Source organism: Sorghum bicolor, chromosome 8 (genome assembly GCF_000003195.3).
Source record: "Sorghum bicolor cultivar BTx623 chromosome 8, Sorghum_bicolor_NCBIv3, whole genome shotgun sequence".
NCBI classification, from domain to species: Eukaryota; Viridiplantae; Streptophyta; class Magnoliopsida; order Poales; family Poaceae; genus Sorghum; species Sorghum bicolor.
Window position 1 is genome coordinate 60250124 of NC_012877.2, and position 22414 is coordinate 60272537.

General features: G+C 44.0%; 1 long non-coding RNA gene across 8 annotated transcripts; it reads right to left on the reverse strand.

The window, feature by feature from the left end:
• On the reverse strand, nucleotides 1385–21982 carry LOC110429685. Of its 8 annotated transcripts, none has more exons than XR_002446795.1 (6): nucleotides 21626–21982; nucleotides 20513–21511; nucleotides 20227–20339; nucleotides 18293–19114; nucleotides 1736–1866; nucleotides 1385–1647 (listed from the first exon to the last, which is right to left on the reverse strand). It is a non-coding gene; the product is annotated as an uncharacterized LOC110429685 (long non-coding RNA). The 8 variants fall into 8 exon arrangements; XR_002446797.1 differs by having other exon boundaries at nucleotides 1736–1869; XR_002446800.1 differs by lacking the exons at nucleotides 1385–1647; nucleotides 1736–1866 and adding an exon at nucleotides 5489–15725 and having other exon boundaries at nucleotides 20513–20905; nucleotides 21354–21511; nucleotides 21626–21979.

Sequence of the window (22414 nt, forward strand, 5' to 3'; positions counted from 1 at the left end):
CATGATTGCAAGTTGACACCCATTAGAGATCTCCTAAATGTTATATTTAATGGTATCCCAGACAACACTGATCTTACAGTTGCACTTTTTCTTCTTACAGTGTTATATAGTGCAGGAAAGAGCAACTTTAGAGGACGAGGTCTTATCCATGAGTTCTCCCAAAATCGCACTTGAGACCCATCACCTAGATCAAACTTGCCCAACGATAAGAACCCCCCCTAACCTTCATGAGGCTAGCCCAAAACTGAGAGTCCTGGACAAATATTGAACCTGTGTCAAAGTCTTTTATCTTAGATATTTATTCCTAAGCAATTGTTGCCAAACCCCGTCTCCATTCAAAAGTTTAAAAAGCCATTTTCTTAGGAGGCACTTATTGTGAACATCTAAATTTAGTACTCCCAACCCTCCTTGGTCTTTTGAAGTACATACTACCTCTCACTTAGTCAATCTATATTTTTTATGTTCATCACTCTGCCAAAAAATCCGTGATCTAAAGTAATCCAATTTCTTCAAAACCCCTCTAAGTATTTCAGAAAAGGACAACATATACATGGAAAGACTACTTAAAACAGAATTGATTAGAACAAGCCTCCCACCTACTGACAACATCTTAGTCCTCCAACAATTGAGTATCTTTTGAAATCTTTCCTCAACATGTTTCCAGTCCTAAATTCATGACTTTTCTATGGTGCATAGGAATTCCTAGATATCTAAATGGGAACGACCCTACATTACATCCAAAAACTTGTGCATAATCATTTTGATTATCTTTGGCAGCATCAAAGGAAAACAATTCACTCTTATGGAAATTGATCTTGAGTCCTGATAAATGTTTAAATGTCGAAGCTTTGTTTGATTCTTGGATATTTTTCTCATAAATCTTGCGGTCTAGACGGTGACATAAAGGTTCTGAAAGCTGCCCACCCATTGAGATTTCCACTATTTTTTTTGATGATATTGCTTGGCAGGTTTTCTTGAATTTTCTCTTCATGTTGTATTTATATTCTTTGAGTTTTGATGATCACTGGTGGAACCAGGGGGGCTAGCAGGGGCATTGGCCCGCCCCAAGCATAGTGATTTACTTAAAGTACCTATATAAATATTAATATTTATAGCACAAAAAAATATTAAATTCACCTTTTTTTTTGTTAAAATATGATGATTTTGGTAAGAAATAGTGTAATATTGTTTTTAAAAAATTCTTCAATCATATAATTATGTATATTTTATCACACTAAAAAAATATAATCATATTTGTTTGGCCCCCTTTAATTAAAATCGCTGGTTCCGTCACTGTTGATGATCCATGTGCACTTTTAGATAAAGCATTTTGACTGCTGTACCATGAGTCCAAGCACTTGCTAACTGTACCTGAGAAAAGAGATGTACACTCTTTCACAACATCTGCATGTAATCTTTGCCGGCAAATCTGCAAGATGTAAATCTAGAAATTACAGGAATATAGTTCATTAATTTTGAAGGTTGGTATGTGTTTTTGCCAATATGCGGTGAAGGAACAAAGCCAGACTCCATTCCAGGAGGCACTTCATCAAAACTAGCCCACTCAACAGGATTCACTTTCTCGTGCATAGACACTTTGGCTGAAATGGGCGACTCCGGTGCATGAATAGGGGTACGAATTTGTTCCTGTTATACACATTTACCAAAAACAAATTGTGGGAATTCAGGGATATTAACAGTAATCAATGTAAATTACTTATCATTGTCAAATCACCTGATCAATACTGTTCTCAAGTCCAAAACATAAGCAATTCGTTATCTCCTCTGCAATAACCTCCTCAAAATAGTGAAATAAAGATTGCTTTGATGAGATATATAGTTCATTCGCCAGCATCCTCTGGGGTACTGCTATAAGGGGGCAGAAAATGAATTTATGGATCAACAAAGGCTTCTTTGAAATGCAGGAATTTTATTGTTTAGGAACTGTAGAAGAGTTTTTTAAGAATCAATTTATTTTCATAGGAAAAATATGCGAAACAGAAAAAATTCCAAGGCAGCCTAAGGCTGTAAAAGAGTTTTTTGTTCATTTTTCTCGCAGAAGTTGCATTACTTTCTCAATGCTGGCAGATGAACTAATAGCTCGGTTGGTGGCTCCTGGTTGTGGGAAGCTCCAGGAGAAGTAATTTATTCTACGGGTTGTCCTTGAAAAGTTTAAATTTTGCAGGAGAGCAAGCCATACAGTTAGGCTGCTTGCATCGTTTTTTCTCAAGAAAGTCTCAAATTACAATTGTATTGTATGTTACTGATATGTGGAAACTCAAAGAAAATCGTAAGCTTGATTCAAATTGTCTTGGGACCATTAATATCTGTATTAACTGGTGTTTGCAATAAAAGAAGTGTCAATAAGCACAGGCTTCCCACATTCGTTCTGTCAATTATTAGGTGTCCAGAGTCTCGAGTGTCGTTTTATTCACAGTACAACTGATCTCTGCATGTCTTTACAACCTCCGCAGGAAGGAAGTATGAGGCTGGGCATTTCTGTTGTCAGTCTATTGGGTTTCCTTTGTCACTTATTTCGTCCTATGGAAATCCTACAAGCATGTGTCAAATTTGAGTGCTACTGCAAGATCAACTCCAGATGTTAAACCAGAGGAGTTTGCGGTTTTGGCGAGAGATGTTCCTAGACTGTCTCCAAATGAAACTATAATGGACTTTGTAGACTCATATTTTCGAGCACTATACTTTCTACAGATCAATGGTTGTGACAGATTACACATAGGTACCTCTACTCTTGAATCTTGATATATATAGAAGGATTGCTTCGCTGTTGTGCTTTTGTTATGTTCTTCATGTCTGCTTGTAAGACATGTCTAAAAATACCCCCACGGAAAAAGAAACAGAAGTTTATTCTATTTTAATCACATTGTGTTGCAGGCTGATAAAATATATATACCAAGAGATCGAAGGTCACAAGCAGAAATTTGGTCGTGCTGAAGTCATATATGCAAACTCGAAAACTGAAAGTAATCCTGACGACACAAAGCCTTCTCATATGATTGGGTTCCTTGGTCTTATTGGTAAAAAGATTGACACAATTGAATACTGCAGTGAGCATATTAAGGAATTACTGCCCAAACTGGAGGCTGAACAGAAGACTACCCAAACTGTAGTGAGCCTGGATCCCTTCGCAGAGCCATGCAGTCAGGGCGGCATCAGGAAAATATTTCTTTTTCATTGTTTTCAATGTCTTCCTCGGCTGTACACTTGGAAGCACACTGTTCAAATCTTTGACAACCATTCTCGATCACCCTGCTGGGATTGTGGATATGCTTGTCAAGAGCCTGCCTAGAAGTGCAACGTTCTTCCTCACATTTGTCGCGCTGAAGTGCAACAACCTATATGTCTGCTGAACATGTGTGGACTATTATAGGTAGCTGCTGTGGATATTACTATATTAGTGGGTTCTAATTAAGTTTGTCTTCGTTTTCATCCATGTGCGTGTGTTTACTGTAGACTATCTGCTGTGTTGTTGTGTAGGATACTGCTGTGTTGTTGTGTAGGATATCTGTGAATTGGTTTGCCTGATGCTCCATAACTCCATTTGACCAAACTACTCATATATTATTATTGTAGGACACTACTACGGCCTGTGTGCGCAGGTGCGCGGAATACCATCTGCATGCCTCCTCCTTCCCTGATCCCCTTCTTCCTCGCGTTCGTCCTCCTCCTTGTGACCCCTTCCTCTCCCACCCCCGCTTCCTCCCCTGCCACTTGCCGTGCCGCCCATCTCCCGGACCTGCTCCTCGAACCCCCTCCTCCTCATCCCCACCACAACCCATCACCCCACTGCGGGCGGTGGTGCCTCGCTAGAGCTCCAGCGACGACCTCCTCCTTCCCCTCCCCCTCGTGTCACCGGAACTCTAACACCACCCTCTCGCTATCCCCACCGTCTAGCCATCCTCCCTCCCCCGAGCCCATCTAAGCACGCCGGAGTTAGTTGTGTTTTTGATGGAGCGGCCCCGAACCTTGTCGAAGCACTCATCTTGGCTGGCGAAGAACGCCTCCTGTGGTCTATGGCTGGGGCTCGAGGGCTTTCCTTCTTGACTGGCCTCCTCCCTGGTAGTTAGAGTGTCTAGCTCAGTTGTGGTCGTCTTATGTATTGGTGTCACCGGCTCGAATGTAATCCTAGAGTCTGTTTGTGTGGGTGTGTGTGGTGTTGTTTGGGCTCTTGCCCTTTTCTCTCTTCTTAATATAATGAAGTGCAGCTCTCTTGCATTTTCGAGAAAAAAAAAGAGAGAAGACGCGAGGTCGCGCCGTTGCGATACAACGCGACCATCTCCAGGGCGAGATATGTCTTCTTGTGTGTGCACGCGAAAGCGTTCCTGCAGCATGTGCGGAAATAAGCATTTCCGATTATTGTAAGCCGTTGATGAAGTTCATACTGAGTGGGGGGTATCTATCAGATCTTGGATGATTCCCTTCATTATATTCAGTAAGTAGTTGCAGCAGTATCAGTGTCCTGTTATTCTGTTGGCTCTTTGCACCTATGCTGTTTGTTTGATTCTCTATCCATGAGAAATAAAACTTGTACCAAAACACAAGTAATGTCAGCTAGTAGATCTTATGTTATTTTGTTGAAGATTCATTTGCTGCTGGACACCAAACTGGGAAACATATTTGGTGTTATTTTGTGTGTGTATCCTGCCAGGTTGTCACTCGCCGTGCTGGTAAAATCTGTCTTTGCTTAGCCTTGTAGGAATTTATTTATATAAACAAAAATTTGGTTAAAATCTTAGCCTTTCACTTCAGAGTCAAATTTGAAAATTTGTTCGACATAAATTTGTGAGTCTGATTTGAAAAACTTATAAGCCAATTGGAATTGTCCTGTCCGCAGCAATTTGACGTGAACATGCACCAGTTCCTCTCGCACCTTTTCCTTCCGAAACCGCATGGAAGCCGAGCACGCCTCATGCTTGACGGCGCGTGTGCCCGCATGCTGTCGACGCACCTGGTGCTGCACCACTGCGTTGTGCTCCTCAGCCTCCACTTCGCCGCATATGTGGAGAGGTGGTACATAGTTGTGTGCGATAAGGAAAGATGTGACTGGAGGGTCTGTGCTATTTAATGATGCAGAATCATTATAGCTGCAGCTTCTGAACGCTCTGCGTGTTCCCCACTTCACGTACCAATTAGTGATACAAGTGCCAATGGGCAAAATTTGTCATAAACATGGTAAACCTACAGTAAAAGTATCAGATTAATTCAGAAGTATATTGTGTCGAGAATTAAAAGGCTTATTTCATAATGGCACTTGCATCTAGATGCACACCAACTCGTAGCTTATCTTGATCATGACTAGAACCGCCATGTACCTGCTGTACAAGCCCAAGACGATGTCATCGCTACTGGTCTCTGACGTGAGACAGTGGCCGGGTTCACTGTGGTGAATGCCGGCCGTAAAGAGCATCGCGGTGAGCACTGCCATCCTAATTCGTTTCCTCCCCAATGTGCAACACTTACAGCTTCATGCCAGATTTAATCTTGATTTATTCACGACGAAAACAATTCAGGAAGACTCTAGTACATTCAAGAAGGCGAACCACCACGACCCACAGCAGATCACTGCAGGTGGGGCCACCTGCAGACCGACTGGCCTAGGGGCCCCACCAGCCAGCCTCGCCTTCGACAAATTGTTAATAAAAGGCAGGGAAGACTGCCACAAATTTCAACAGAATCTTATCTTGGGTTTTCTCATACATTTCATGTAAACCTTTGACAGTCCTACGCTGCACATGGTATGTAGTATTAATATGATATTCAACCTGATTGAGTTAGCAAATCACCTGTACGTGCCAAGAATGAGAATAATGTGAAAGAATCATCATATCTGCTGTGATATGCTAATCCAAAATAAAGTGCTAGGTGCTGAATACAATGAATGAACCAAATTTCGAAACATTCTTTACCCGCACAAGAGAGAAATTCCTCTAACCATCACACATGACGTTAGCATATCTAACACCTGAATATATGATCAAATCATAGAGAAGTGTCTCATACACAAAGGAAGTGCATGTGCAGTTGTGCACACACCATTTTTTTTTCTTACACAAAGCACTAGTGTGATCTAGAAAGGTGAATTATGGGAATTCAGGGATATAACAGTAATCGAGGTAAATTACTTGTCGTTGTCAACTCACCTGATCAACACTGCTTTCAAGTCCAAAGCATACGCAGTGCGTTATCTCCTCTGCAATAACCTCCTCAACATAGTGAAATAAAGTTTGCTTTGGTGAGATATATAGTTCATTCGCCAGCATCCTCTGGGTACTGCTAAGGAGTTAGAAAATAAACTGGTGCTTGATTCAGAATTCACACCAATTTTGGCACCTCCATTGACTTCTAATAAGGATGACGAGAGAGAGAACTCTTAGCACATTCCCAACATGGTCTGACATGATATGCCCTCATCCATCCATCGGTCGGCAGCCCTACATATGTCAGACTGTGACAAGAGCCGTGTTGGGGGCTGGCCGCATCCTTCCCCCTGGCTGTCTCGGAGGATAACCTCCGCCCGGAGAACCTTCGTACGAATATGTGCGGAGGTTCTGAGGGAGACTAATATTAACGCGTCTCTTGTGATACTGAGCAATTGCAGGGGCTAAGACAACGACGGAGGTCATGAACGGAGAAGGAAGGAATTGGCCGCATCCTTCCCCCTGGCTGTCTCGGAGGATAACCTCCGCCCGGAGAACCTTCGTACGAATATGTGCGGAGGTTCTGAGGGAGACTAATATTAACGCGTCTCTTGTGATACTGAGCAATTGCAGGGGCTAAGACAACGACGGAGGTCATGAACGGAGAAGGAAGGAACCTCCGGACCTTCCCGTGACGGAGGATGGACGAAGGAAGCGCGAAGGACGCGGCGGAGGGGACGAGCCTCCGGCGCGTCTGAGCCGAGGAACCTCCGGCGTGGCCAAGCCGTGGAACCTCCGGCATACGTGCGTCGAAGGTTCGATGATCGGGCGGAGGATTCAAGCGTTCGACGAGTTGAAGCCCCGACCGTGGAGCGCGCGAGGAGCTCGTGGTGTGAAATTACATAAATGACTTGGGGTCAGTAGACTGTAACGTAGGAATATGCCAGGATATTCCCCCACCGTCACGGGGCATTTCTGTAATTGTCTTAGGTCGGTTTTTGAGCCCTGTATAAGAGGAGCGATGCCACCATTAAGAGAGAGAGCATTCATTGTTTTCACCTACTGTTGAGCCCTCTGTTCGTTACTGTTTGTCCTCTCACTGCATCGCGTGAGAAGGCTCTCGATTCACCGTGTTGCTGGGGAGTGCAATGCGCATTTTCCCAACAAGCCGCCTTCCATTGGATTGAGGTGGATAGATATGGGCATCCAAACAAGGCCTTAAAGAAATCTCGTCCGGGATTAAGTGGCGTCTAAAGTCTTGGGTTGAGTAATGGAAAAGGAAATGTGTCATACACTTTATTTCACATATGACCTTCAAGATTTGTCCTAACAAAACTTGCTCTCTGATCTGAGATCTACGATACTGCATGAACAGGGGTACAAATTTGTTCCTGTTATATTCATTTACCAAAACAAATTATGGGAATTCAGGGATATGACAGTAATCGAGGTAAATCCAATGCTTTCAAGTCCAAAGCATAAGCAATGTGTTATCTCCTCCGCAATAACCTCCTCAAAAATAGTAGTGAAATAAAGATTGCTTTGACGAGATACATAGTTCATTCACCAGCATCCTCTTGGTAGCTAAGGAGCTAGAAAATAAACCGGTGCTTGATTCAGACTTCGCACCAATTTTTGCACCTCCATTGACTTCTAATAAGGATGGCGAGAGAGAACTCTTAGCAGATTCCCAACATGGTCCGACATGATATGCCCTCTTTCATCCATCTTCCAGCGGCCCTACAGATGTCAGACTGTGTGACAAGAGCCGCCGTCCGTGTGACTAGCATTGCTTGCCGCTCGTGCTACCGGTCCAACAGTGCAGAATTTTGACAGAGTACTTTTGGTTGGGGATGATGACATACTAAAGCAAAAATAGTTTCGCCTTCATGTGCACGGCCAGGCAGCTTTCTGTATGGCCCCCGCGTCTATTCTATGTATATAAATATAAAATGTAAAATCTATGGCCAGACTGGATGGTCCTACTACCCCCACATCTATCACCTGCACAGGAGTAAAGAAGAGAACCATGCTTTACCTGCTGCTTCTGTGGCTCCATTGGCAACCTACTGGGTGCCGGCGATGGGATGGCAGGCTCGATCTAGGGAGCGGAATAGAGGCCGGAGGGCGACGGCGGGCTCGATCTGGTCTCTGTTGCTACTAGGAGTGTTAATTTCAAAGAATCAAGCTAGCTGGTTTTGTCATTTAGCGATGAGCCGTAAGCCATAGTTAGTTGTGTGAGTATGTATCATCAGAAGGCAATGACTTATATGTACAGAGTTTAATTAATTAGCATATTGAGCAAAACAAAATTTCAGGTAATAGGCAGTAGTAACTCGGTTTCACCTCCTGTGCACTGCCCAAGTTTAAACATGTGCACCAGGCACAATTGCTGCCAGACATCTCTTGAGTGTGCAGTGCACTCAAGTCATTCAAGCTCTAGCTTTGCCCGAGCACAGGAAGAATCATCTCTTGAGTGTGCCGTGCACTCGAGTCATTCAAGCTCTAGTTTCGCCCGAGCACGGGAAGAACATGTACAAAAGAAGCGCATTAATGCGCACAATTCCAATAACTTGTGGGGTGGGAATCAAATCCGAACCTCTTGTGTTGGGAGAAAAAATGGGGCATTTGGTAGGGAACAAAAACTCGCCACACTGCAATTTAGTCATGCCAGTTTCACCTCTTCTTGTTGGGTTTCCTAGGAAGGAGAAGGTGAAGTCTGCTGCCCACGCGAGGGAGCTAGCGGCAGGAGCAGACTTGTGTGGAGTCTCGGCGTGGTGGATTTCTCCCTTCCCCATGGATTCTAAGATTCCGAGGACGGGCAGGGGTCGGAGGAACTGGTATCTGCGTAGGATCCGTTGGTTGCAGCCGACTCAGCGATGCGATTTATATGTAGCGGAGGCCCAGACGATGCCAGCTGCTACGCCGAGGTGGAGGAAGATGTCCTCTAGGATCTCATCTAGGAGGACATGGACCTCATGCACCTTTGCAGAGGTCGTCGACATCACGCTGCCATCGGCGTAGTTGGTGAGACCGTGAGATTGACTATCGTTGCCAAACTTCTAATCTAAGCAAAACCTGAGCTGCTCTCTGTCCTACCGTTCTATTACAACCATTGTGGAGAATCTCGATCCACTCTGTTTGGTTAATTAGAAAAATAAAAACTCAATCCCCATCGTTTGATGAAAACCACCTACATGGGTGAAGATATATCAATACACCCAAATGCACTGACACCAGGGTCAAAATAAAACTTCACGTAATAGGCAATAGTAACTCAGTTTCACATCTTGTACATTGCCCAGGTTTAAATATGTGTGTCAGCCATAATTGCTGCCAATCTCTTGAGTGTGCAGTGCACTTGAGTCGTCCAATCTCTAGCTTCGGCTGAGCACGAAAAGAATGTGTACAGAGGAAGCGAATTAATGTGCGAAAATCCAAAAATTGTTGTGGGGGTGTGAATCAAGTCCCAGCCTCTTGAGTTGGGACTTGGGAGACAAATGGTGGCACTCGGTAGGGAGGCAAAACTTGCCACATTGCAATTTAGTCATGTCAGTTTCACCTCTTCTTGTTGGGTTTCATGGGAAGGAAGGAGAAGGTGAAGTCTGCCGCCTACACAAGGGATCTAGCAGCAGGAGCAGACTTGTGTGGCGTCTCGGCATGGTGGAATTCTTGTGGAGGGTGGACGAACTGGAACCTGCGGTTGAACTGGTGATTGCAAACGACTCAGTGATACGATTTGTAGGTAGCGGAGGCCCGGGGGACGTCAGCCGCAGCACCGTGGCAGAGGAAGATGTCCTCCAGTATCTCTTCTAGGAGGATGAGGACCTCATGTGCCGTTGCCGAGGTCATCGACATCATGCTACTATTAGCGTGGTTGGTAAGACCATGAGTGACGGTCGCTGCCAAGCTTTTAATCTAAGCAAAATCTGGGTTGCTCTCTGTTTGACTGTTACTACTAGTGCCGTTGTGAAGAAGCTCGATCCAGTCCATTTGGTTTATTAGAAAATAAAAACTCGATCCACACTGTTTGATGAAAACCACCTACATGGGCGAAGATATGTCAAGCCACCCGAATGCAAAGACACCAGGGTCAAAACAAAATTTCAGGTAATAGGCAATAGTAACTCAGTTTCACCTCTTGTGCACCGCCCAGGTTTAAACATGTGAACCAACCACAATTGCTGCCAGTCTCTAGAATGAGGTTTTTCCCTGTGTGCCATTAAGAAAGATGATCCCTTTCTCCGTGTCACTAAAAAGTTAGAGCGGACCTCTATATCATGACACTTTTCTTTGTTGCCTCACAAGCCATTCTGCCCATATTCACTGCTAACGGTGGCTAACGGATGCCCCCAGGCTAGAGAAGGGATAATGTTTTGTTTTCCTCTGTGCCACTCATTTTTAGGCTGCTGGTTCCTCTGATCATTGGAACACAAATTTGGTTGGATCCATACACATTTGAAGCTGCTGATGAGTACACAATTTCTTTTGAATAGAAATTACACTGGATGATTATATCATGCTTGGGATCAGATGGTATCCTGATCCACACCAAAAAAACTATCACAGAAACTATAACAGAAATGCTGGTGGTAGGTAACAAGACCCAAACATTCCAAGACTTTGTACAGATCAACTGCTTAGATAGTCAAATCTACAGTGAATTCACAAAATCACCAACCAAAGCCCTCAACTATCCTGATGCATGTACTGAACGAAACTAGGACACAGGAATTCAAACCGATCGCAGGATCTAAGATTGAATCTTACAGCAGGGAAGCGTGTCCAGCTTCTTCCTCATGGCAACCAGCGTCGGAAGCCTCCTCAATGTCAGTGAATGCCGTGGCCCGTGGTTCAATTGCCGTGGGGAGCGCTACAACTAGGGGGACATTGGATCGGAGGGGAAGAACAGGAACATTAAATAGCAATTCAGTAGGGATTTGGGGGAAGCTGGAGCGTGCCACCATTTGTCTCCCAACTCAAGAGGCTTGGAAGACAAAAAAGAAAAGTGTCATGGCACAAAGGTCTGCTTTATCTTTTTAGTGGTATAGAGGAAAGCCTCCTCTAGAATGACATCTCTTGAGTGTGCAGTGCACTCGAGTCATCCAATCTGTTGATGAAAAGAGGCAGTATCATCTGTTGACACTGATAATAAACCAACTGAGACAACAAAAACTTTGAACATATACTACTAGGGTTATTGAGGAAAATTTGGATCAGCTGCCTGCTATGGGGCCCAAGGATTCTTGTTCTTCGCGTGACATTTTTGGAAATAATCCTATGTATCTAGGTGCATACATAGCAGCACTTGTGAAACATGTTGATATAGTTGATGTGGCAACACCATTGGATTATGAAGACAAGGAGAATGCATCAAAGGTGAAATGTGTTACGCGAGCTTCCAAAAAACGCAAACATGGTGACATGGCATATGAGGGCGATGTTAGTGAAGGGCGGCATTTCCTCCGTCACTTCCACTTACTCCCATAAACCCAATCTAGCAAAATTGTTGTCAAACTTTCAGAAGAAAGAAATGAAAACTGGTCTCAAAGAGCTTACAAACCCAGCTAAAACAAGCCGCCAAAATCATTTGAATAATTTTGCATCTTGCATTTGAGATTTCAAAGAGTCCACAGACACTCTGAAATCACCCTCGATTGATCCAACTTAGCAGATGGTGCTGTTTGCTCGGTTGCTGCTGCAAATATGAAAACTCCAATAATCCAAGTGCACACATAGCTAGTATCCAAGCGACAAGCTAGCTAGTTGGTATCCCATTCCCCATCTCTGCTCAGCATCCCGAATGCACCAACACCAGGGTCAAAACAAAATTTTAAGTAATAGGCAATAGAAACTCATTTTCACCTCTTGTGCACCGCCCAAGTTTAAACATGTGCACCAGCCACAATTTATGCTAGTCTCTAGAAAGACATCTATGGAGTGTCCAGTGCACTTGAGTCATCCAAGCTCTAACTTCACCCGAGCACAGGAAGAAAGTGTACACAGGAAGCGAATTAATGCGTAAAAACTTGCTGGGGGTGAGAATTCATTGCCAACCTCTTGGGTTGGGAGACAAATGGGGGCATTCGGTTGGAAGCCAGAACTCGCCACACCACAATTTAGTCATGCTAGTGATGCCAAGGTTTAGACCTATGTTACTTCCTGAGCAAAACTTGCCACTTTCTCAGCTCGGCTCATCATGCAAGGATAAGCAATGCATCGCTTGCTTGTCAGGCAAGAAAATCTAGCTGTTCTTACCATAATCTCTTTTTCTCCCCCTAACCCAGCTGCTTTGAACCGATAGCTGCTGTTGCCACCACCACTCACTGTCATCACTGATACACTACCAAGCCCAGTGCTGTGCAACACTCCCAGCACAACCAATTCTTCGCAACGAGGGAATCCATTTTGCCTAGTTCCCTCGCCAGCAAACTTTGGAAATCGACAAGTTTTAACAATAGTATCTCTTTTCTGGTCTCCCCCTTACCCTGCTGCTTTGAACTGACAACTGTTGTTGCTGCCACCACTCAATGTTGTCACTGGTAAACGGCTACCATACCTAACACGGAGCAACACTACCAACAACCAATTCTTCGCAACCAATTCTCCCCAAACCAGTGCTTCACCCAAGCACAAAAACTCGAGTCGGCAGGGAGCTAGAACTGGCCACACCGCAATTTAGTCATGTAGGTGATGCCACAGAAGGTTTCGACCCCTGTTTATTTCATTGCAAGACTTCAGCATGCTGCCAAAAGTTAGGCTGCTTGGATACTTCCCTAAGCAAAGCTTGCCTTTCTCAGCTTGGCTCGTCATGCAAGGATAAGCGACGCAAGCGTCACCTGCCAGGCAAGGAAATCTTGGTGTTACCATGAGTCTCACTTTTTCACCTTACCCTACTGCTTTGAATTGACAACTCTTGTCGCTGCCACCACTCAACGTCGTCACCGGTACACTGCTACCAAGACCAGTGCCAAGCAACACTACCAGCAACCAATTCTTCGTGACCTTGGGAATCCATTTTGCCTAGTTCTATCGCAGTAAACTCTGGAAATCGACAACAATTCCAACGGAAAGCTTGATTTGCAACCAGGCTCGTCCCTGACAGTGGCACCAGCAGGAGAATCTCAAATTCGTGACCCGCATAGCCAGATGCTCGATCCTAAAGGGGATGCACTGGTTTGGGGAGATAGGCGCACCACTCCGATGAGCTCGAGCGGAGAAGCTCGATCCACACCGTTTTGTTAATAGAAAAAGAAAAACTCGATAGGCATGCCCGTCCGATGAGCTCAAGTGACCTATATTGATGCCAAATATGTTGTGAATAGTGCAAATTGAATTTGTAGGTTCTTGTACAAGCATAATAGGTAATTACTGTTACTACTATAATTGAGAAAGTTGTGTTGAAAACAATTATAGTTTTGTAATGACTCTTCTCATTGTAGGGTGCATGCTATGATGAGAGAAAAGATTGGTGGGGAGCTCATTAGGTGGAATGCCACTATAGGTTTGGCGCACTTTTCATATTTCTTCAGAGTTTCTGGGATAGACAAGATAAGTTTAAGCAATGGATGATATCTGATGATTGGGAGAGTTGCAGGACGGCAAACGAAGAGCAACATGATTACACATATAATTGTTTGACTTCCAAAAGATGGAGTGAGATGGAATTGGTGTTAAAAGCTGTCTCACTGCTCTATTCTGTACTTTGTTTTGCTGATCAGCAGAAGGGTACTTCAATATCTGGATTCCTTCCCAAAAATTTAAGTTCTATAGATGACATATGTGGCAACCTAAGTCATAATCCTGATCTCGGTTACAAACTTATGCTTGATAAGTTAATGGAGGTAATCAAAGGAAGGCTTCAATATCTTGTCAATGATAATCTTATGATTGCAGGTAAGGGCTAAAGTGAAGCTTGTTCAATACATGTTCCTATTTCAAGCACTCCACCAATTTCTAATGTTGCTGGACTTATTTCTCATCTTAACTGCTGCACTTAATTCACAAGCTTGCAAGAACAGAATATAGACATCATGTCACATTTGCCTTCAAGAAGCTTGCAAGCTCATCTTCAAAGGCTTCTGCTGCAGTTGACCAATATACTATTTTCAGCAAGCAAGGTGGGTTATTTGGGAGGAGAGGAGGCTCGAAGACCAGCACTCAGTGGCAAAATGCGTCCAGGTAATTGCATCTAAACTGCTGGTGGTAGTGAATTCAGCATACTTTTGTCTTGCTGGTAGTAATGAACAATGATTTTATCTTGCTGTTTTCATAGTATTATTTCAGCATACTTTTGTCTTGCTGGCAGTAATGAATAAGGTTTTTAACTTGCTGTTTTCATAGTATTCCAGGATACTTTTGTCTTGCCTGTAGTAATGAATAAGGATTTTATTTTTCCCTTTTTTAGCTGATTGGTGGGATCAATATGGTGGAGCTTGCAAAGAAGTAAAGAACTACAAGAGCTTGCACGACATATTGTATCATAATGCATATATGTCCCTCTAGTGGGTGTGCACGAAATTGGAGCACATTCGCCTTAGTTCATACCAAATTAAGAAATAGATTAAATTATGAGAAGCTCCACAAGTTGTTTTATGTGCAATACAATCTGAAGTTGTGCATCAAGCAGTTTGAAGACGAAATGCAAAGCCTTCACCAAATGCAAAGCACTAAACAGTTTGAAGACTAATGGTGGTCAAGCTGGTAATAATGTATTTTTTGCAGTCATAGTAATTGTTATTTTTTATCAAGAGAACATTATCTTAGAGAATCTTGAGAATCTCCAAGAGTGCCTCATATTGTTCTCCCCAAAACTCCATGTTTTCCAACTCCCAAAAGGGATATGGGGTACTCTTGGAGATGGGTTTATATTCTTTTCCCCAAAAAACATGGATGATAGTACTCCTCTCTATCATTTGAGCAAAAAAACAATTCCAATAGTCTCCATGGTCTCCCCTATTTTTGCTTTGTTTCCTGCGCTCAATACTCCTCATATGCCAAGCCGAATAAATACGTTGTTGCTGCATTCCCGTTGAATTTTGTTTGCTTCCCTTCAGGTACGCCAGCTAGCCTCCGCATGCAGCATGCAACGCTTGCATGTGGGAAAACGGCGTTGCATCTTAGTATTGCAGAAAACTAACAGACACCAAGCATTAAATGGAGAGCTGTGATTAAAGAAGGATTTGCATGCCTCAACGCTTCCTTGGTCAAGGTGCCGGAGGCTAAAATGAAGGAGACTTATGGACGGAGGGAGTACAATGCTAGGCAAACATGGTTCTTAATTGAGCTAAGCATCTCAGATCGTAAATAAGTTGGATCCAGGATAGCTTAAGTGCTGATTTATTGAAGTTACAGGTTTAAATTCAGTTCATAGGTTCTATTTCTGTCCATGAGTTATAACCTAGATCTCTACAACTAAAACATCTCGGTAGCAATCGTCCACTGGCAGACGAAACACCGCTCCACGGTTGTTCACCCGGCAGATGACGCGCACTTAAAAATTCACGCCCAATCCTGGCAAGGCGTCACCAAGGTTTTCTTTTTCGGTAGGAAAATTTTTTTCGGCACCTGCCGATAAATAAGAAATTTCGGACATTTCAGAAATTTCGGATGAAATTTAAATAAATTCAAATTGATTTTTTAAAAAATTTGACATCATTTTACTAAAAAAGCTTTCTAATATATCACTCATCACAAATTTATATAATATTAACGAAATAACACAATATATTATTGCGGTAGTATAGCGGGCTGACGGTGGGCGAGCTGCATATGCTAGTGTCACGGAATATGTGAGTGAGAAAATTAAATAATTTTGAAGAAATTTAGGGCTTTGATAAGACTAGAAGATATGGTGGGTCATTTTATTGTTGTTTGGAGTAATTTTGAAGCGAAATATGAATTTAACCGAAAAATTTGACCGATACAAAAAAATTTTCGGACCTCACTGAAAAATGCGAAATTTCGGAAATTTCGGCGAAATTTCGTCGAAAAAGAAAACCCTGGGCGTCACGGCTCCTCCTCGTGACAACGAGCGACGGCGGCCGGGCGGCAAGGCACGGCAGCTGCTAGCGTCCGAAGAAGGCGGGCTCCATCTGCCCTGTGAGGCCACCTTCCCGGCAGAGCCGCGTCACGGCGGCAGAGGCGGCGCGGCATCCCGACGGTGGCACCGCGCAAGCAGCAAGGGCAAGGCGTCCCGGCTCTTCCTCACATCTCTGACTGACGGGCGCGGGCGTCGGCAGCAAGGGCAAGGAGGCACGAGCGGTGTGGCGTGTACGGCGCGGCTCCTCTACTGGCGGCACTTGGCCCCCTTCCCCGGCAAGAGGCACTCGATCACCTCGCCATGGCAGCAGCACGCGGCACAGCGAGGGCAAGGCGGAGCGGTGCGGCTGTTCCTCACGAATCTGACCAACGGGCGCGCGGGCAGCACGGTTGCGGCTCCTCTAGCGGCGGCGCTCGGCCCTCTTCGGTGACCTCGAAATCTCGCTCCCGTGCCCGCCGCTACCCGTCCGGCCACCACCATACGGCCTGCCGATCCTCAGCGCCGCTACCCAGTACCCGCAGAGTCTAGTAGCTGCTAACATTGGCCTGTCCCAACTTCCTAGCAGCACACGCGTGACAGCAACCAAGTAGCACGCGGGTGACAGGACAGCGGCGGTGGCGCGGAGCGGGCGCTGCCATGGACGCGGAGCGGCGCTCGGCGTGCGAAGGCAGCTGGCTGCAGTGCAGCATACGAACCGAGCAAGATTTCGTATTTTGCTGCATTATAGTACTTTTTTTTGTTTTTAATGATTATTGTACTTGAAACAGAAGGAAGAGAGATAGCTGAAAAGGTGGATGGTCATGGATTTGAGGGTGCTTCATCGGCTGAGCAGGTAGTCTGAACTCTGAAGGGTGCATCTATTTCAATTTTGAACTGAAGAAACTGGTTTTTTTAACTTAATAGCCATTGTTATTTTCGAGCAGACTTTAGTCAATGCCCTAATGCAAGCAAGAGAGCATTTGGCGAAGTCTCTTCTCATGTGATGCTGTGCTTTATATTTTGGGGTGACGATGGAGTATCTATTATTGTGTCTGGATAACACATTCTTTTTGTTAGCAATGGAGAAAGAAAAATGTCTCAAATCTTTTAATGTGTAGAATGGCATGTTGTTTCCGAAATTCTCATGTCCATTTGTAAGCCTTTCTGTAGCATGTCCAAAATTCTCATGATCGTTTCCCTGACTCCATAGCTATGAGCTTGAAGTTATTGGAACTTGATTTAACTTAATGTGCTTATCTTTAATCCAGCCTCACTATCCTCTATTCGGCCTTCACTTATCTCAAGAAGGCTCGTGGCCTTGAGAGCGAGAAGCATCACCCCCTTACACAGGGACTAATGGCAAATGCTCAAGTAGGTGGGAGGGTAACGAGGGATCTAGAGCTTGTGCACAAGAGCCATAGCACTGTGGTGTAACTCATTGTTGTGATTCTACCTTTCGGATCATTTATTGTTTGTCATGATAAATTATTTTACGGAAAAACAATTTTAGTATTATTTTCTTGTTACAGACACAGATTATGGTATATTTTCTTCTCGTTACAGACGCAGATTATGGTATTATTTTATTTCCACTGCAACGCACGAGCATGATCCTAGTATTAAAGAATTTTTAGTTTTGGATGATAAGCAATAGGGTTGATGCTTGAAAGCTGATCTAGTACATGAACATATGTGTGCTAGCTAGGAGGCTTATATTTTCTACATATTTTGTAGGTGCTAGATATGTGCAAGGAGTCCCTCTCCGTCCAAGATCGAGCCTCTATGGAAGGTTAGATAAATCTCTTCCCTCAGGGACTACAAATTTCCTCAGGAAAAATTGTCCGAGAAGAAAACGATAAATAAACCGATTATCGGTGACCTCAGGTATTTTTTTCCTAGCCGTAAATCGAACCCTTGCTGGACGTAGGATATCGGGCTCGATTGACGCGGCTACGTGACCGATCCTGGATGATTCGACGGGAAGCTCCGTCGGTGGAGTGGGGGCTGGACTGGACGCCCAGGATTCAAGCGAGCAAGTCATCGATCGATCTAGTCGACGGGGAGAAAGCGCTCACCGGATCGGAGAGGTCGAGGCTGGGAGAAGAGGACTCACCTGATCGGGTCCGGAGCGCTCGTGCCGCATGGAGACGAGGCGAGCTTGGGCGCCGCCGCGCGCAGGGTCGGTTGTAGTGTCTCGCGGCGGCCGGCGGGGATGGCCTCTTCTCCGACTGGGATGGGGATGGGGATGGGGAGTGGAGACTGCCGCCAGGCCAGACTGTGGAGAAGAGATCGAGGTGTGGATATGAGGCGAGACAACGTGGGGGCAAATTTGACCGCGTGAGAGGAACTGATGACGACGGCGTCCAAGGTCACCGGCTCGCCTCACATATAGCCAACGTGTTTACACTTCAAAAAAAGACATCATCTTTCCACGGGTAGAGATCGCCGGTTCAAATGTAAACCAGGGACGGATGCAAATTAACCTGGCAATACTAGTATAGTGCCCGTGCTAACGCTACGGCTTTTTTCAGAATGCACATGAAAACAACTAAACAATGATAGTTTTCTACAGTTTAAGTCTCATGCAATTATATGTGACCATACATATAATACAAAAAAATACTCATGCATAATGAGACATAATAAAGTCATGTCTCGCATAGTATAATTAACTTATTTAATTTGAAGCACGGGACACATTAAGATAAAAAATTGAAAAGGCATAAAAATCTATAGCCGGCAACTGTACAAGCTGTGATTAGAGCTAGTTAACCCAGCAAAAGTTGAGGCGAGTTAGTCCTGACGGCCTTCACACCCCTTTCCATCCTGACGGTCTTCACATCCGCAAGTCAGTACACAAGAACATTAAATAGAAAATGCTTTTAGAGAGTCTGACGGATGAGTGCAACTGGTGAATGCAAAGTCCAAACTTGTTCTACAAAACAATAAAACACATGAATATTAGATTTAGTCAGAGAGGAACTGCGAGCCTGCACCACTGTTGCATGAAAATGAGGAGGCTAATATCAGTACTAATAGGCTGCAGCCCTACGCCAATATGTTGCAAGCAGCATTCATGTACTATATCAAGCAATTGAATATGTATATCGAAAATATTAGTCAATTGGCTATAAGGTAGGCAATAAAAAAATTATCACTGACCCACCATACAAATTCCATCATAAAAAGCTGAATAAATAGTGCAATTTTTAGTACATCAAAAATAAAATTGATCTTGATATCATAATAATTCCATTAGCAATCAGCAATACAACAAGAACCTTCCCACTACTTTAGAGGGATGCCTTCCAACACGAACTCTAGGCTAGCATGAACTTCAATTAGCTTGCAAATAACTCACCCTTCATTAATATCGATAGGTTTCCTATCATACAAATCAAACTCTCTTGCATGCATACCTATATTTTTACAGTATAAAAAAGTTTACCCACCCCGTCATGGATCCAGACCAAGTATTAGCTGGTAAATTACTAAATTGTACTAACATAGTGGAAATGTCATAAGATAGAAGAAAATAAAGTAGATCAACCCAGGATTAAGTTCTAGTTCATGTATTCTTGACCAAGTACAGGAAGCATTGACATCTTATAAACTGTATCGTCAAATATTTAACCTGAAATGCAGAAATCACATAATTGTATACTGAAGAAATGCAGAAATATTAGTACTACAAAAAGCAGAGTTCTAATTGTCAGGACAACTATTCAGTGTAATTCAGAGTTCCACCTTTAATGTCTTATTTTGTGATTCTTCTACGTACTGTCACTTATCAACACTATCCTTGAGCTGGTTTTCACACAGGGAAAAAGGAACTACATTTACATGCTTGTCAAAAGTGTAAGTGATTTATAGGAAGGAAACTCCTAATACAAGAAAGCCTCATGCAATTCTGTAACCAGTCAAACTCACATAGACAGTAGAATTGCATTTTTGTTTCCTATCACTTCGTATATAAACTACTTAAAACAGGTTAGTTGATGCATATTAGAAGAAGATGCATGATGATTATTGAAGATGGAGGCATACCATGCAGCATGCACATATCAGACCAGCGTAGACCCTCTTGTCTGTAACTCTCGGCAATCTGGAATTGCAGCAGTGCTTGTACTGCAACATTGGAACTGCTGGCCAAGTAAAGACTGAAACACCAAATAAAAAACAGAAATCAGTAACACAAGTAAAAACTTGTTTTGGTTGAAATGCAGAAATCACATAATTATATACTGAAGAAATGCAGAAATATTAGTACTACAAAAAGACAAGCAGAGTTCCAATTGTCAGGATAATTATTCAGGGTAATTCAGAGTTCCACCTTTAATATCTTATTCTGCGATTCTTCTACATACTGTTCAGAGGTCGTTGCCAATCCCCAGTGTGCCTGCTACAGTAACATACAAAATAAGATAAACATTATAAAAAAATAAAATGAACAATCAAAATATCATTAAGATTCAAGGAACAAAACCCTGCAAGAAAGCCAAGAGTGTAGGTGTGTATTTCAACTCCCAAACATGAGACAAGCCGTTGATTTCTGAAAGTTAAAACACTTCAGTAGTACCAGTGCAAATTTGAGGCCAAAAGTACCAGTGCAATGCTATGTTTCACTGTGAAAACAAATAATTTAAAATGTGTTGATTTTATTATCACATATTAGCCATCAATTTTGGCACTTCCCAACATGTTTGAACTCTGTAGCATCTCAATCCTGCAAGACCACAAAATATGACAAGATGCTAGTTGTAAGATAAGAACAAAAGATTTAAAACATTGAGCCTCTCTGTCATGAAGGAAATACATGTAGCTCTAGTGAAAACACAGTTATCCATAAGCTTTGGCTTTATATGTTGTAGGGGTGATGGTAATAGTGATCGAAAACATACTCAACTAACAATTTCTCTATTGCCATATATTATATTTGTCCATATTAGGGTGGGTTAGAATTCAGATTTTGTGTCAAACCTTAAATACATGGAAACTGACATCGTTAAAGAATATATGGTTTACAGAACAGAGAGGAAGCGAGCAAAACTTGCTTCTTTCCTAACTCTACAAAATTAATCAATTATTCTTCAGGCTGCAAACAACCAACAAACTAATGAATCAGCCTAAGGTGGAGAAAAATTCCAAATCACCTAGAAAGCGAAGCAACTCACCTTCTCGATCTGTTCCGGATCTGCAGGAGATTGTCCAAGGAGAAAAACAGGCCGTGATCGATGGCATTTTCCATTGTCCCAGTCCCCGTGGGTGTCGGCGGCCTTTGCCCTCTTGCCGTTTTGTCCCGTACTGGCAGCCGTTGCCCTGTTGGCCCTATCTGTATGCACCAAATTAGGATGACGCGAGCCTCCACGAGTGGGAAATCCGGCAGAGAGAGAGAGAGAGAGAGAGAGAGAGAGAGAGAGAGAGAGAGAGAGAGAGAGGAGCAAACCGATCAGACGACGGGAGGTCAAGCAGAGCGCCTAGCGGTGTAGAACACCGGCACCAGCCCTCGCTAGTGTGGGTAGGGGGAAGCCGGGAAGGGGGCAGCCGTGGCCACCAACGGCGCACCGCCTGCGCCACGCCGTACCGGGGCCGCCAACAGCAGGGGCCACAGCCGTGGCCGTCCGAGTGGTGCCGGTGGCGGCGAGGACCTTCAGTATGGGCACCGGCAGCGGAGGATCTAGGAGGGCCGCCATGGCCTGCTCGTGCCAGCGCGCCGCCTGCGAGGGCGCCGTCGCCCTACGGCCGCGCCTCCTTGGGACTTGGGAGAGAGATGGAGGGGTATGTGAAGGGAGCAGGAGATGAGGAGTCGGAGTCACTTCGGGAAATAAAAAATTACATGTGCAGGAGGTGACGTCGGGGAGAGACCGAGAGAGGGAGTTGCGCGTGGGGTCGCTGTGGGATGGGAGGAGTGATGAGCTTTGATCCAAACAATTTGGTCCGTTGGATATGAGTGAGTAAGAGAAATGAGTGATTAGAGTTAATCTTGTCCCTTAATTTCATAAGATAGAGCTTTCTGGGTGCAATTATCTGGGTGTATTGAGTGGAGTTTATGACTATAGTAGTGGGTTATGGGGTGCATTTAGCTAAGTTCTCAACTGGTGGATTATATAGTAGTGGAGATATGGTGGCGAGACGATGAAGTGGCAAGTGGAGGAGAGAGAGAGAGGATGGCAGAGGGATAGCAATAATAGACTTATTACCAATAGGACGAGATATAATGCGGCGGCCGTCTTAC